At 41.4% G+C, this 16990-nt stretch overlaps 1 protein-coding gene across 14 annotated transcripts in view; it reads right to left on the reverse strand.

The window, feature by feature from the left end:
* The window catches only part of TNS3 (tensin 3), a 219277-nt gene that overhangs the window by 175593 nt on the left and 26694 nt on the right, over positions 1–16990 (reverse strand). For 5 of the 14 annotated variants that reach the window (XM_039548562.1, XM_039548567.1, XM_039548566.1 and 2 more), the window contains exon 1: positions 9449–9701. The exons of 4 other annotated variants lie outside the window; for them this stretch is intronic. The gene's annotated coding sequence lies outside the window, so the exon portion shown is untranslated. Of the gene's footprint in view, positions 1–4210; positions 4344–9448; positions 9702–16990 lie in introns of those variants that run through there. 5 more of the 14 variants (XM_039548570.1, XM_039548571.1, XM_039548569.1 and 2 more) reach the window with 2 other exon arrangements.

Below are 16990 nucleotides of genomic sequence, written 5' to 3' on the forward strand. Positions count from 1 at the left end.
CCCACCAACAGCACAGGGAGACAGGGCATGAGGGTTTGGTCAGGTCATCACCCGAGATTTTTCCACTGCTCAGGGAGAGGAGTTCTTCCCCTGCTACGCCATGGGGTCCCTTCCCACAGGAGACAGTTCTCCATGAACTCCTCCAGCATGGTTCCAATCTCACAAGCAGCGGTCCTCCCAAAACTGCTGCAGCATGGGTCACTCTTCCATGGGGTGCAGTCCTCCAAGGACAGGCTGCTCCAGCTTGGAAGCAAGGGGCCCCTCTTGATCACCGCCTCCTCTACATATCCACCCACTCCAGTATGGACACCTCCCTCACAGGCTGTGGGTGGATCTCTGCATACCCGTGGACCCCCATGGACTGCAGGGGGACAGCCTGCCTCACCATGGTCATCACCACAGCCTGCAAAGGAATCTTGGCTCTGGCACCTGGAGCACTTCCTGCCTCTCCTTCTCCACTGACCCTGGTGTCCCCATGTTGTTTCCATCACATGCTCTCACCTCCTCCTCTTCTCTAGCTGGAAAAAACTGTGCCCCCACTTTGTTTTGATTTTCTTCTTAAATATGTTACCACAGAGACATTACCATCATCTCTAAATGGCCCATCTTTGGCCAGTGGCATATCCATCTTCAGACCCATCAGGGATTGGCTCTGCTGGACATGGTGGAAGCTTCTAGCAGCTTCTCAGAGAAGCCATCTCCATGGCTCCCTTGCTACTAAAAACCAGGCTGTACAAAACCAACATAATTTTACTCACATTTCAGTCCAGCTCAGCCTAACCACATTTTCTGCATTAAGCAGAATAACTACGTTTTCACAAAATCTCACACCTGCTGGGAATGTAGTCTCGCTTCAAAGCACACAAATAAAGGTGCTAACCAGGACAACTGGGTCTTTGTACGCAGTGTCAATTCATTGAACTACTGGTTGCCTTCTTCACAAATGAGCACAAGCCACTAGAAAACAATTCTCAAAGATTCTTCTGATTATTTATCAGTCCCTTCTAGCAACACGTGATCTTGTACCACATGATCATTGACCTTTTTGAATCTATTGTCTTAGACTAGACTGTGAATCAATGTTTAAGTCCTGGTTTTCCCCAGAAGTACTGTTCTATACTTGCAGATTTGAGATGTCATAGCTGAATACAGCCACTCTTTCCCACTTAGCCCTCAAATCCTCTTTCTTGGTAAGTGGTATGCCATCTCCTGCAGGCCATAATGAAAACTGGAGTGCCTCATTAACTAGTCTCCAGCTTTCAGAAAAGGTCAGTTTGTTGACACACTCTATGACCCTAATATACAAAGAGAACAGCTATTATCTTTTCAGGGAAGAATGAGAATCTGCATTTCAAAATAAAATAGAGTAACACCATGTATACACACAGGGAACAGTCAAAGTGTTTCAATGACATAGAAATAAAAAGCTAAAACTGCAATTTTTTATAATTAGTTTTCTTCAAAGTATCTTTGCACAGCAGAGAGAGCAGGTATTTAACAAAAGAATACTCCCAAGCAAGAGCTAAAAGATTTTGACACGCTACTCTTGCACTTCCTGGGGAATGGGGTTTTAACTGGCTTCTGACATAACTCCTCTAGAGGTTCATTTCCTAGATGGAACTATAAATCCCATGATGCACTTTATCAACCCTAACAATAAAACTACTGTGCTTCACCAAAGCCACTCCTTGGAGAAAAGTCCAGTGCTACCAAGGCTGGGGGTGGGGGCAGGGGGGAGAGAATATCACAAATTAAGCACATTACAGAAAGCAGCACAGAAGTAAAAGCAAAATATTAGACTGAAATGCAGAATTTTTAAGCTGCAAAAGGCAAGAACTCTATGGAAGAATATTAAGTGTCAAGCCAGAATTAAATCTATTTCCTCCTCTGCCCCATCATTAAGCATCTTGAAACACATAAGTAATTTAATATAGACAGACAAATCCTAACATAAGATTCAAGCTTACACGTTTAAATATACTTCTGGAAGGCAGGCAGGCAGGCAGGCAGGCAAAGGAGCAGCAGGGCAGCACCAAAATATTTTACATAACCACAGTATATAAGACAGAAAGAAATTAGACAAGTAAAAGAATATTGGCATCCATAAAATACTGCAGAACCCAAAAAGCTCTTAAATAACACAGAACAGTTGGAATCAACTGCAGCAAGGGCACTGCTGCATATCTGCTGACAGGGAACACCTGCAAGGTTACAAAAATCACAAAACATGCAACTCCTTTGAAAACAACTATAGAATTGTTAGTCATTTCTTTCCACAGTCATAACTTATAAAGAAAGTGTGTAAGACTTGCCCGTATTTACTTCCTATATTTTACTTATGGATTGAATATGCACTTCTAAAATGTGCATATTGCTGATATTTAAAAAACAGTTCTTCTTTCAACAAACCATACTCAAAGAGCAAAAGCAGCTAAGATAGAGTAGCAGAGTTTTTTAGATGCTTATAACCTTACAGCTCAAAAAAATCCAATACTGGGGCTAGACCAGACAAAACAGAAAGGAATTTTAGGAAGCAGGCTGATAACAATCTCAGTGGTTCAATTGAAACCTACTAATCTAAACATTTATTACTTAAAATCCAGTCTACTACTAAAAAGAAACCCACATTTTCCCCCAGAGCTTGATCTTAAACCTAACCTTAACCCTAACCTATTGAAATTGCCACTGGAAATGCCACGTTTCCCAGAACCTGCAGTAACAGGCTGTACTTGACTTTTGATTTTCCAAATCAAATCCATCTCAACTGAAAATAGAAATAGTCCTAAAGGCTGAGTGTGGCTGATAACTGCAAGAACAATTGAATGACTGCAAAAAAAAGATAGCATGCCTCAGGAATGGCTTATTTCTAACTTAGTGAAATACTTTGTGTTCTTAAAGGAAGTGTTTTCAGAGGTTTTTCAACACAAATTAAATTGATTACATACTAAAATCAATAGCAAATTATCAAACCATAGACCTAGGTTCTCATTTCTTGACCACTGCAACAGTCTATGTGTTTATTAGCTATAATCTGGTAACAACTCATTCATCAAAGCCAGAGGGAACAGTTTGTTACCAAAATCCAGGCAGCTAAAGTTTCTTCATGTATATATAATAAATTTAAAAATATCAAATTACCCATAACCTGGCAGATGTACAATATCAACAATTTGTTAAAAATTACATTTCAATTGCAAACACTACAGAAAAGTTCAGATCCACCAGGTAAACAAAACCTAGCATGTATTTTCAGAAAATCAGATGTTTCCAGAAGTACACAATACCCACAAAGATATTCTTTGCTCTCATAGCTACTATTTCCAGGATACTGACGGTTAGAAAAGTATCCCTTAACAAGTCACTATCACCCGTTCATCTTTAAAACCAGACAAAACAAAGCTTGCATGCACACAAGCTGTATTTCCATGACTAACTCATTCGCCATTAGGAGAAAAGTCACACCAGGCTGTGGAATACAGATCATGTCTCCTTCTTCACTAGCTCCATGAAAGGCAGAAAACAAGGATGCTCACGATATGGTACACTCACGATGTGGTACAGAACCTAACACTGCTAAAGCTAGGGGTTACAAACCACCCACCTCTGGGAGAAACCTCTAATGGAGTAATCCATTAGCTTGTGGATCCATCCAACAGCTAGGAATGCCTGCCCTGAGCACATCTCACTCTCTCCTGTTACAGCAATTGCACTTCTTACTAAAGCACTGAAGCAGAAAGGGGATAATCTGCATGTACAGCATCCAAAGAGGCAAGACTGGAGGACCTCTAAGCCAGTACACTGTTCTCTGATGTGGAAGGCTCACCTTCAAGCTCCTTCTCACCTTTTCTTCCAGATTGCAGATGAACACCCCAAACACAGTGCTATGGTATCTGTCTCTTCTTGGCTCTCTGAACACTGGATTATTTACCACAACGGTCTAGTCTCAGATTCCAACACCAATTTTACCCCCCTTCTTCACAGTGGGTTGCCCTCAATTACCCCCATGCTGATAAACTACCAACTTACCTGTCTAACAGCAGCAAGCTATCTCTGCTAACCACTACAAACCCAGCCATGGCCCTGAAACAGGAAAAAACCTCAGTATGTCAGAGGATAGAGCTACTGACATTACTACAGCCACAGGACTGGAGATGGAGGATATAGCCACTTCTGCAAAGACAAGAAGCAACAGCAGTATCTAGACACTGACCAGCAGCATGAAAAAAGGTGCAGAATGTAGCATGCAGCTCTCTGGGCCCTCCTCATCCCCTCCAGAGAACAGGTGGCAAGCCAGATGGAAGTGTCCTCTGCGTCACTTTCAACTGCAGCAACTTGCTGAATCACTAGAACAGAGATACGGAAACCTGAGTGCACAAAAAAAGCCCCAAAATGCACTAATCAAGATGAATAAGGATGAATAGGACACAAAAATGTTCTATTTTCGCAACCAAGAAGACTTGCAAAAACCTGAAGTATTTGTCTGCCGAAAGATAAAAGGTGCAACGTGCTTTATATGGCACAAAGAAACCCTGATAGAGAAAATATTTCAGCAGAGACCCTGGTATCCAACAAGGCAATATTACATATTTATAAATATCCCTTGTCAAATTACACACTAGTGATTTCTTTTTACCTTATCTCCTCAAAAGAATTTCAGTAGTACTAGCTGCAGAAAAAAACCAGATACAGAAAAGACCTACAGAAGAAGGAAGCCAACCCATTTTACTTCAACTAAAAAGACAGCTGTAAATACACTTCTTCTATTGATCAATGAGAATGTGCTTACAAAGCATAGAGTCTGAGAAATGGTATGCAAGGTACACAAGGCAGTTCAATGGTACATTGAAAATTTTATGTATGGTCTAATGTACATTCTTCCTTGTATTGAAAAGGGATCAAACTCACATCACAGGATTCCACAGTTTCCCCAACTAAAATGATCTCCTTCAAGAAAAACAATAACACAGCATTTTAATTGAAAGTAAAATCATATGTCTACAATCACCTTTTCACTCTGCCTGCAAGCATATAGATTTGACCAAATGAGGAGGAAAAAAGATGGCCTCTACTCTGCATTTTTTTTGTTTGTTTCTGTGGTTAAGGCTTAAAAGTTATCGTCACCAAAGTTTCCTTTTTTCAGTAAATTACTGCAAGACAGAAAGTTAAATTTAAAAAGGTAAGCTTTAGAGGTTTCTCCTGAATATATAAAACCTCATAGACTGTTCTCCAAACACCACCATTCTTTTTCTCACTCCCCAAATCACAAATAAATACATTCCTAAATGGATTCACATCCACTTTCTGCCATCCCCAAAGCTAAGAGAGTGTCTGTGCAGCTCACAGAACTACAAACACGTAACAGCATCTTCCCTTCCTCTGTCTCTGAGGCTGCTTAATTTTCTCAGATCCCTTTCAGTGGACATACACTGAAAGAGGCTGTGTCAACCCATCTGTCCATTAGATTGCTGCATATCAATCTGCCACTTTATGCCTCAAGCAATTCATTATCTCAATTCTGTTATCACACAGGTCTATACCCGCAGAGTAATTAGATTGTAGCATGGTGGGGTGGGCAAGATGAGAGGGGGGTAGGGAGCAAAAGAAAAAAAAAGGTGGACATCTAATCCCTGTGAAGCAAGGCAATGTTAATTTCCTATCGCTGGCAAATCACTACAACAGACCCTGCAGTCTATGAAAATTCTGGCTTAATATATCAAGCACAGAAAGCGATACTCTTTTCCATAAGTTAACGAGTCCTAAATATGCAAATCCAGTTATAATCTTAAACTGTGAAAAAAATAGCAACTTTAAAAGCACAGTTATATGGTGAAATACATCAATACAGAAGACTACAAAATCAAGTGGGGAAAAAGGGTGAGGGGGCACTTACATGCATTAAGTGTATTACCATTATCACTGCAGAGTCCCTCACACTACCATAAACATAAGAAAACCTCAGACTCCCATTTATCAGAAATGGCAGCCTGCTCTATCTCTAGGTGCAAAATACCGTATCGTAGGCTGTTTTTCTGAAACTCACTTTTTATTCAGCATCAAATGGCAGGCTTCACTTTGCGGACATTGGCCTGCCAAAACTTTTAATAGCTTTGACATTTCTCAGATGCTTGCTTTCCCTACCCCTCACTAAAATAACTTGCTGCCAAACACCTGCAAATACTTACATACAAATCCCTCTAACAGGCCTGCTGTGTAAGAAATAACTAAGCAGGAACCAAACTAACTTTCAGAGAGGCTATCCAGTCACCTGGCTTGCTTCTCACCTTCCAGCCACAAAAGTACTAAGACCAGGAGAAACAACACAACAAAAAATCCAAAACCCAGCCCAACCAAACCAAAAAAAAAAAAATTAAAAAAAAAAAGCTCCCTGTCTCCCACCCCTATCACACATCTTCCTTCACAGCTGGAGAGTCTCCACCAAGAGGTATTTTCCAAGAGAAGACTCTTCAGCAATAGCTCAGGTGTGTAGCTGATACAAATACTCTCATTATGATATGGGAACTTCTGGTTACTTTCAGTCCTGTATTTGAGCCCTCTGCATGAAGGCACAGGAACTAAGGTTAATTTGACTTGCAAAGCTTCTTCTTTTCTAGGCTTCACTTCCTTGTTGCTGGTCAGGTTCAGCCTATAGATCGACACCAGTGCTAAAAATGTCTGACATTTCCAGATGGTAAACTACAAGAATTGCTCGGCAGTGCCATTTCACTCAAACAACACATTTTCACTCTTAAATCATCAACATGAATACCTTACCTAACATATAGATAAACACTTCCACTGTGATCTTCATAACTTTGCTCAATGCCAGATGCCAAGGCCAGTGCCAGAATTAGAACACAAGTTGACGGATGCAATATTTTAAGTTGAACTTAAAGGGCAAAATTGTGGCAAATAAATAAAGCTGTAAATTTCTGACAAGATTTGCAAAGCTGATGCATAAGGCACATTCAGCGCTGATTACTATAGGAGAAATTGTATATTCTCAATAAGTACTCAGTAAGGATCAGAAGATACTTCCAAAATGCAAATGAGTTAACAATCCTGCTCTTCAACTGGCAGCCAGAAAAACACCACTAGAAATTCTCACCAGGAATAAAACTGAACTGTAAGCCCTAAAATTAAATGCCTAACCACCACCTAACTAGAAATTATTAAATTTCTACAGCATTCTTACTGACTTTTAAATTAATTTCCTTATATTGCTTTTCCTTCATTACGCCCGTTCTGCAATTTCAGAACCGCTCACTATTTTAGTTACCATCTCTGTTTTTGTTAAAGAGTATATTTAGGAACCACATAGATAATTATACTAACAAGATTTTACCCAAATAAGTGCCACCCATCTCTCAAAAATACCAAGTCATTCTTTATCATTATGGACACTCCAGGGAAGTCAAACAGAAGAGATTAAGAGACGCCCCATAAGCTTTGTCTAATGCAAAAGAAATTGCTGTATTTTTCCAATATCCTGCATTATTATATCTCAGTGGTATCCTCCAATCTTCTGCTAGCCATACAGCTTATAGTCAAAGAGGCACATAAGCCTGAGGAATGGACTCACATGCCACTCTGCAAGCAGCCCAGAGAGAGAAAGAAAAAGATCCCTGTTGTGGGTTCTGTGTTCCAGATAGAAATATTTTCTGAATGACTAGAAAACAAGAGCAGGCCAAAGAAGGTAATGCCAATGGTGACAATATCCCAAAATATCACAGTTGGTTTAGTAAAGAAAAAGTGTGACCTGCAGAAAGGTACTTTGGATTAAATCAGAGATTGCAAGGAACACTGACTAAACCATTTGTGGCCACTGCCTTCTCTAAATAATCATTCCCCGGGGCACATACACAATCTAAGCTGAAATAGAATGTTTTAACTTAACTCATACAAAACTTGGCAATGCAGCACTGATTAATGAGCACGTGTACTTTCAACAAATTACATGACTAATTAAATCTTCCAATAAACATTAGAAGTCATCAATTTAGTTACACCAAAAAAAAAAAAATTTGGCTATATAGGATAAAAAGCCCACTACTTTCAATACTTCAGAGGTTCTCTTTCACAGCTTCAACCTCATAAAAAACATTACTAGCTTAAGCAAAAGTCCTGCTTAGCCTAGACTAACTGCAGCAATTTCTTTTAAAAATTAGCCAGCTTAAGTCATCTGTAATCAGCTGCAGTTGAGCAGCATACAGAAATTTCCCATCAAATATCACATAAAATAGACAAAAGCCCTTGTAGCTCTCGCTACTGTTTGATTTCATACCTAGTACAAAGTAACTACCGCAATTACAAATGTAATCAGTACTACCAAGTACTTCTCAACATTACAAAAAAAATGCTGTTAAACATATAAGCAGCATTGCAAAATTAAAAAAAAAAAATCAAGTAACAGAAAATAGTGTAGTCCTCACCTAATCCTAGGCTTGGAAATGTGACTCTTGGCTAAGGTGCAACTCCTTACCATTCAGGAGACCACCCGACAGGGAGGATCACAGCTCTGGAGCCTGAGCCATCCAGCCTGCACTACTGGCCAGCACCAATGTCAACAGCTGTTTAAGACCTGGACGTTTGTCAGAAGACACACAAAGATCCTGAACCTCGATCCTTAGTATCTTTAAAAAGGCACCAGAAAGCTTCAAGCAGCTGGAAGTTTTAGCCAGTGATGGCAAGACACTGCCAACGGTTCAAAAGCGGGGGTTCGGGAGAGATCTGGGTGGGTATCAAAGGCAACACCATTTATCACACACACCAACAAATGCGCTGCAGTGGTTCGGGGCAGCCTCAGCAAGGGCTGTCTGTGGACGGCGACCCTAGCAGCCAAGCGTGGAGGCGGCTCCCTGCTGGCGGACGCACCTCAGCCCCAGACCGAGGGTCCCCCTGCCTGACAAACCCACAGGTTTAAGTAACTTTCTAACAGAGAAGCGAGTGCCTGGCCACTAAGTTGCTCAGCATAGAGAGTGCTAGCGTGACTACAGAGATACCGGAGCGCCTTCCCGCCCCCTCGGCCAGAGCCTGCCTGCGAACGGCACGGCCCTCAGCCCCGGCGCCATCCTGCCTTCCCTGCGGCGGCGCTCCACCACTTCTGCCCACCCGGTAACATGAACTCGCGAACACTGTCCCAGTGGACGGCGCTCCCGATCCCTCTGAACTGCACCAGCCCCACCCCCGGCCCCACCGCCGGGAACTACGCCCTTCCTGCCCTAACGCGCTGCGGGGCGAGCGCGCGGAGCCCCAGCGCCCGGTAGCGGCGGCTCTAAGGGCCGCCGCCACTCCTCCATCCCCACCGCGGCGGCCCCGCGGCCCGCCGAAGGGCCTCTCTCCCCGCCCCGCCGCCGGATCTCCTCCGCCCCACTAGGAACAAAGCCCCGCGCCGTCGCACCGGCCGGATGTGCTCTCATTCCCGTGGCTCACGACGGTCGACAAAGTTTACCTCGTCCACGCGGCTCCACGACAGGACAAGGCGTCTCGGCCGGTGCAGGGATCCCCCGCCCCCAGCGCCGTACACACTTGTTTTTATTTCCTGCCCTCCCTCCCGCGGTGAGAAGCCTCCACTGTCTCGATCAAGGCTGAGGAGGAGGCGGGGAAGAGGCGCGTAGCACTGCCCCCGGGGGTGCGGGGCAGCCTTGCCGTGCCTCGCTGCCCCTCACCCTGAGGCGACGACACCGGCCCCCTCCTCGGACGTGCTACCTTGGCGCCATCTCCCCGCGGCAGCCTGACTGCCCCGTTCGGAAGGCTGGTCTGCTTGGGAGAGGGGTGGGGGAGCTTCAGACGAGGAGAGCGCCGCTACACCTAGGGCCCTGCATGGCTGGGCTTTCCTCCCTGTACCCCAGCGGCTTTGACCTTAAGTGCAAGGCTAGGAGTTGCAGCTCCTGGAACAAGAGCATTTACCTCTCTCCGGAGCTGCTTGGCGTGGCTGCCGGCGGAGGAGTGAGCCTAACACCCATGAGCAGCCACGTGTAATGAGGCCAAAATCAATTGGGTGCCGAGAGGTCTGCACCTGTTAGTTTCTCAGCACGGCATCAGATGATCCCTAAAATCACTGCTTAGATGCTGCCTAAGGCTGTAGATTCCCTGTGTACATATGTTCATGCAAGTACAGTTCTTTACTGCATTGATATTTATGCTATTGACACACCAAGAATTACCTCTCCCTTGAAGTAGCTCAAGAAAGGGCAGCTTCACACCTGGAGTTCCTGCAGGACACACACACACACACACACACACACACACACACACACGGCACTGTTCTCTGTACCTGGTGGTTCACAGCTGCTGTCACTTGCATAAGGAATAACTTCCATGTCATAACACAGCCAAAGAGCCGGGCAGGGAGAAAATAGAGGTACTACTGTCCTTTTGCTCCACATTTCAGAAAGCAGAGGTTTCAACCCAGATGCAAAAACTGAGAGTTCACGTCCTTCCTTTGGTGTAGAATTTCACCCCCAGAGGTACCCTGAAATTTAGCTGACGCAGGTATAACTTGAGGCCATTCCTTGCATATACATATATATATATATTTAATCAAATATTAACTGAAGCAAAAAGGAATTTAATTAATAGGCTTGAGTTTGCTAACACACACTACACTATCAGATGGTAACTGAGGCCTCTCTTGAGAGGTGAATGCATATTACTAGTGACAAAGGAAAGGATTTGAACATGCCTCTTATTACTAGGACCCCATATATACAGAGTGTCCATACTGATGTGACCTCATTGTAGCTTGTTCCAGAAACAAGCTCATAAAAGTGATAAGCAATAATAAACACCTTACTATTTTACTCTCAGAGGCTAGATTTACAGCCAGCCTATTCTAGAACTAGGCACTTCCCCGGCTGATTTAGCCAATATAGTGGCTAATATTTGCAATTCCATTGCATTGAGGACAAAGGACCACCAAGAAACAGAGATCTCTAGACATCCCAGAGTTGGGTTTCCAAGTTCAAAGCTAAGTCTGTTTTTTGCAATGCTTCATACTATGGGAATAGGCAGACAAAGTGCCTGCAACACCAACAAAACAAAAGCAGAATTACAATCACCTTCTAGCTTTCAAGAAAAGTTTCAAAACTTGACTTCCAAGGAAAGAAGGCAGAAATTACTATATTTTTTAAAATTTAAACTATCATGATTTAGCACTCTGACACATGATTTTGAAATGCTTGCACTTAGGCAATACTTCACATGTATGCAGATACCAGCTTACAGATGCACATATTTTACATATGACACCAGCCAAAGGAAAAAAGTATTTTTGCACAACACTGCAATGTGAAGGCTCAGTGCCAGGAAGTTCAATGTGTTCAGTTAATACCACAGCATGAGCCTAGCATAAATGTTCTTTGCATTTTATAGTATGTCTATGGTAAATAATTATCTCCTTATGTGTTTACAGCTGTAATTATCACCTCTATATTGTGAGTTCCTCCCTTCATCGCTTTTTCCTAGAAATGGAGAAGGATAAGAAAAGAGAAAATCTGTGTCTGTGTTTTAAAGAGGTTTCAGTGGTTTTGAACCTGCCTAGACATGAAGCCACTGACCACGTTAAACATTCATCTCAGACACAAACTTACTGAGACAAGGACTCTACTGTGTGCTATGCTAATCTGCTAATCAAAATAGTCTTGCCTTCTACTTTAATGACATCACAAACACTTTTAAATATTCTAAAGAATGGAGTAAGAGTAGTTATGGTAGTGACTCATACCTTTTACACACTGGGTTGTCACTTGCCCTGATGTGCTTTATTCTTACTGGTTTCTACAGAAGCAACCAAATTTGAGTAACATATCAGGTACACAAATAAGGCTCTTATATTAGAAGGAAGAGAGCCAGTTATCACTGTGTTGAAACTAACCATCTAATCTTACCAGCAACCAAGAACTTGGAGACCAAGTTATGCAGAAATCAGGACACAGAAAAATGGTTGCAGTCCTATTGCTATTTTGCTTAAATAACACAAACACAAACCAAAACAGTAGTCTTTCATGTGTATAAAATACATACAGTGATGGCATATGCTATGTTTATAACCACTCGTAAGGCATATAGATATAGATCACATTTGCATCAAGAGTACTTGACAGATACCAAGTTTCCCTTGAGCAAGTCTCCTAAAACGTGGTACACTCTTTCAAACTAGACCATTTAATATAAATTTGTAATCTGACTTCAGTGTTAAAGATCACTAAATAACTTTAAGTAGCTCCAAATGTAACATAAACAGTAGCATAAGAATTTACAGTGTTTCATAAATGTTTCCCCAGCAGCTCTGTTCTCGGGCATTAACAACCACCACATTTTTATTTGCAACAAGAAAAAGCCAGAGTTCTCTGGTAACTGGTTGTATTGTTTCTTTACATTTTCAACAAAAAAAGTCCTTATAGCTGCAGTGCTGTACAAGTAATAATCACCTCATTCATGTACTTTGACAGAACTGGTGATCTGTAAGGTCCCTTCCAACCCACACCATTCTATGATTTATGAATTGCCCCTGCGTATGTCAGCTTTGGGCACTAAGTCACCATTTCATGCATTTTCAAGCTACCACACCAACTGACCATATTTAACCCCATGTTCTGTGTTCTAGGAATGAACCCACCTGACCTATTTTCCATCACTGACTTACTGGTACAGATGATACATGGTATCTGTGGTGGTTAAAAAGCTAATGTTAAATCTGCTGACTTATCAAACACACCAGTGATTGTGTTACAAGTGCAGCAATGAAACATCAATCTGAATTAACCTTCTGAAAGGTTCAGCTGGTACAAAATCAAAAGAAAAATACAAAATCTCTAAACTGTGAATCATTTCAGTCCATACCTACAGTGTGCTGCAGAAAAATCTATAAATTATCTGATTCTTACTGGTACTCTGATTCTTTAATAAAAACTGGAAAAGAACAAGAATCTTGCACAGTATTTACATTTTCTCCTTGCAGTGGTTAATCTTGCTCCTAATAAATGATTACATTTTTGCAGCTTGTCAGCTTACAAGGCAAGCCCTTGTAAATGCATGTCTACATCACCCACTACAAGATAGTATAAGCATGCTGAAAATAATTGTAAAAAGCAGGACTATGCAGTTTTAAGGTTGGCTTATTTATATTATTATGATACAATGAGCACTATATGTGTATTCATGTGTCTTGGGGTGACTTTATGATGTGTATCCCATATTGCTGCCCTATGCCCAGAAATTAATTCTTGTGCCTTTCTATGCCTTTAAACTGAGCCTGAGAGGGGGAAGGAAAACCTGAGCAAAACTTTCTCAAAGCAGTTTGCAGCTTGTTCAAGGTCACATAGAGATAGCGACTTTTTTTTTCCAGATGCTGCAGGGAAGCAAGAAAGCACCTGGCTTGCTGCTTTCCAGTCAGCTTTTGGCCAGTTGTTCAGTTTCTTTTACTCCAGAGAGAGACTGAGAGTTGAACTTTGTTTTTCCTTCCCTGGACTTTCAGATTTTCTCCCTTTTCTACTGGACTGCTTCAACATCAGAGCACATCAGGAGGACTTCCCACCGGGCATAAAGGGCATGGCCTTGGGCCAAGCCCCAGCTCCGAGGAGACCAAAGGGAGGACTCTTAACACTTTCCTAGGTTTTTCCTCCACAGCGAAAGATTTTATTATTTAGCATTATTTTTCTTTTCCCGTGTGTTTGTTAAATAAATAGTTTTATCTCTTTCACTTTCCTTCGAGGAAAATTTATTTTTCCTGAACCTGGTGGGGGAGGGGTGGTTGTGCCTTCTCTCAGAGGATATATTTCTAAATTTGGCCAAACCGGAACATCATGTAATCCAATACTTGATGCCCTGTGATATAACAAAAAATGCCTGGTACTTTACATATTCCAATAAACATTTTGCTATTCTCCAGTTTCCTAGAACTACACCTCTTTTTTTTTTCTTTGCATTAAGAAGCTTTAAGAAGAAACTAGTGAGAAACACTGCAATTGGCAAGTTTAAAAGTAAAATTGTGAAGGCTGCAGAAAAGCCTCTAATATGTTGTATAATTGATGCTTTGTTTAACATATACTAGCATGGCTGTAGTCCAGAAAAAAACACCAGATCCAGAAGTGCCTTCAAGGCAAGTCTGGTGGTACTGAGTGAGGGAAGTCATGTGTTATTTGATACAGAGAAAACGGGTAGGAAAGAGAACTAAATGAAAGCTATAACAGTTGCTGCTTTTTTTACTCTTCTCAAAATTCAAATCAGTTCTCTCATGGGACTCAAACAGAAGTTTCACACACAGGGATCAATTGCACAGTTCTTCAGCTCTTGTGATGTCAGGCAACTGAATCAAATGCCATGTATCACATACTTAGTGTAACATGACTGAAAATTTGGTGCAGGACATACAAAAGCTTCTGCAACTGGCTACACAAAGTTAAAAAAAAACAGAGAATCTAGAGTATGATGTTGCAACATGCCTCCCCAAATATCAGTGCATTTTTCCATATATTCTAAGCATTTGTGTCTGCTGGGTTTTTTTGATGGCACAGGAGCTTCAAAATAATATATTTCTTTTCCTCCACCTCCCTTTTTCATACAGTGAAACAGGGGCCAACTCAGAACAATCTGTAGAGATAACAGCTCTGAGACAGAATCTGCTGTACATGTCGAGTGTCTATGAACAACATTAGCATGTGTGTGCACTAGCTATTAATGGAGATGGGAGGATTTCCTTAAACTGAAGAGAAAGCAAGCTTTCTTCAAGCCTTTGCAGAGCATCCTACCTCCTAGTTGCGGTCCAGTAATATCAGCTGTCAGTCATCAGTGAAGTCCTACAACACCTTGTAGATGAGTAGCCATGAGTTTACACGTCTATTTAGAACCTTCATGGGCTGCAGGTTAGCCACCACTGTTTTCTAGAAAGACCACTCGGGTTCCAGCCATTAATTTGAAATTCTTAATTAATTTGAAGGTTCTTTAGATAAAGGTAGATAGAGCCACACTCTTTAAATACCTGTTGTGGTTTAGGAGTGGTATTCCCCAATTTAGTATTCCCACCAAAACCCACGCACCGCTCACTCGCTCCCCCTCTCACTCCCCCTCTCCATCTGGCAGCTGGAAAGGAGAATTGGAGGCCCAAAAGGTAAATATCATGGGTTGAGATAAGAACAATTTACTGGAACAGCAATGAAATAAGAAAACAAACAGTAACAATCCCAACAACAAAAGTATACAAAATAGAGAGTGATTCAGAGAATTCCTTCCCCCATCCTAGGCAAGGACATGAGGTGGTATTGAATAACTTCATGGTCCTAGCTATGCCCCCTCCTGCCTACTGCAAAAATTAACCCTGTCCTAGCTGGAACCAGGACAATACGATAAAAAGGAAATTTATGTAACCAAATACAATAATAATTATCTGTTCTTAAGCATAGTATGCTATGTCTCTGTAATATGTAAAACCAATGGCTGTGCCCCTAAATTTTTATCCAGTGACTCAACTCCTGGCTGCTTTTTACAACCCTACATACCATCTCCAATTTAAAGAACATCCCTAAACTTTCATTATAATGTCAGCTGTACAAAAAGCTTTAAAGATTTGAATGGTTCATCTATGATTCACAAAAATTACAGGTCTGGTAGTTACTCCTCTTAGGGAATATGATGTCTTATTTTTAATTCATAATGACAGGATTCAAAGAGTAGATCCCAAGTAGTAGAATCTAACCTGCAAATGTACATTATGAAAGGGGGATGCAGCAAAACAAATTTTTTTATAAAACATCTTCCTGTGAGTTGAGACATGTCTGCCTCTAGGCACCCAATTCTATTTCAATCTCCTGTATCCTTTCCTATCCACTCCAGTTTATAAATGAAAATACTCTTTTTCTTCCCAGTTTGAATCATATGAGGAGAGAGGAAGACACAAATTTTGAGTTTGGTGTGAGCTTATGCTGTCTAATAACATCAAAAGAGTTGCAATAATAACTGTAGCTACGTGAATTAGAAAACTACATTCAATTAGCTATAATAAAATAGAACAGAGGAACAACATTACTCTGAGTGAACATGAGACACAAATCAGCCTGTTGTATTTTCCCAGAGCTTACATTCAACTCTGCAAGACAAACCAAAACTATAACTGTTGAATGAGGAGGAAAAATTTTAGCATAGTGAAAATATAAGGCATCTGTGAATCCCATTACCTGCTTGTTCAATACCAAATCTCAGCATAGTATCCAGTCAAGAAAAATGTAGGATAAAACACAAGGAAAGTCTTCATTGAAATCTGTTAAAGGGATGGAGAATGTTTTAATAATTTCACTTCATCTTTGATGCTCATATTGTCTCATGGTTATCACTGAAGACAGTAAAAAAAAAAAACAACTTCTTACAATTCATCACGTCCCATAGAAGTTTCTGAAAAGTTGCTTTCTGCCTACCTGTTGGATTATGCCAGTCTTACACAAGTAGACATACAGGTAAGTTATTTATGATAAGTGGCAGGAAACACTGCCATGAGCTGTTTCTAAGTTCACTCAGCCACCTGTGAAAGCCCTTAACTTCTTGAGCAGAGCTTAGGAACCGCTAATTGGTGCTGTCCCATACTTTTGGCCCACTTATGCTGACACAGCTTCCTACCACAGACTTACTTTGCATTGGTCTACAGGATCTCTTTTGCCACTATAGCCATCTCACCTGTTCAAGAAATATGAACCACACACAGAGAATTACCCTTCTGTTGGGAGGCCTCCATTTCCACTGAGGCTTTGTCAGCAGTGCTCCATCAGTTTAGAAGAAGGTATTTTCCTTAAAAGGACTCCCAGTTGACATGGCTGTGCCAGTCCAACTTTACAACTTTAAAATGTAGAGCAAGACAAAATTCTGAGATGAAGTCCCCCTTTATCCATGATAATCTTCATTTTAATTCCCTTTCTTTGCTATCTGTTTTTTCAGCCTAGAAAGTTCACATTTTCAAGCCTTTATCCAGAACCAGAAACTTTCCTTATAATAAAGAAAACCAGGA

Source organism: Corvus cornix, chromosome 2 (assembly GCF_000738735.6).
Source record: "Corvus cornix cornix isolate S_Up_H32 chromosome 2, ASM73873v5, whole genome shotgun sequence".
NCBI lineage: Eukaryota > Metazoa > Chordata > Aves > Passeriformes > Corvidae > Corvus > Corvus cornix.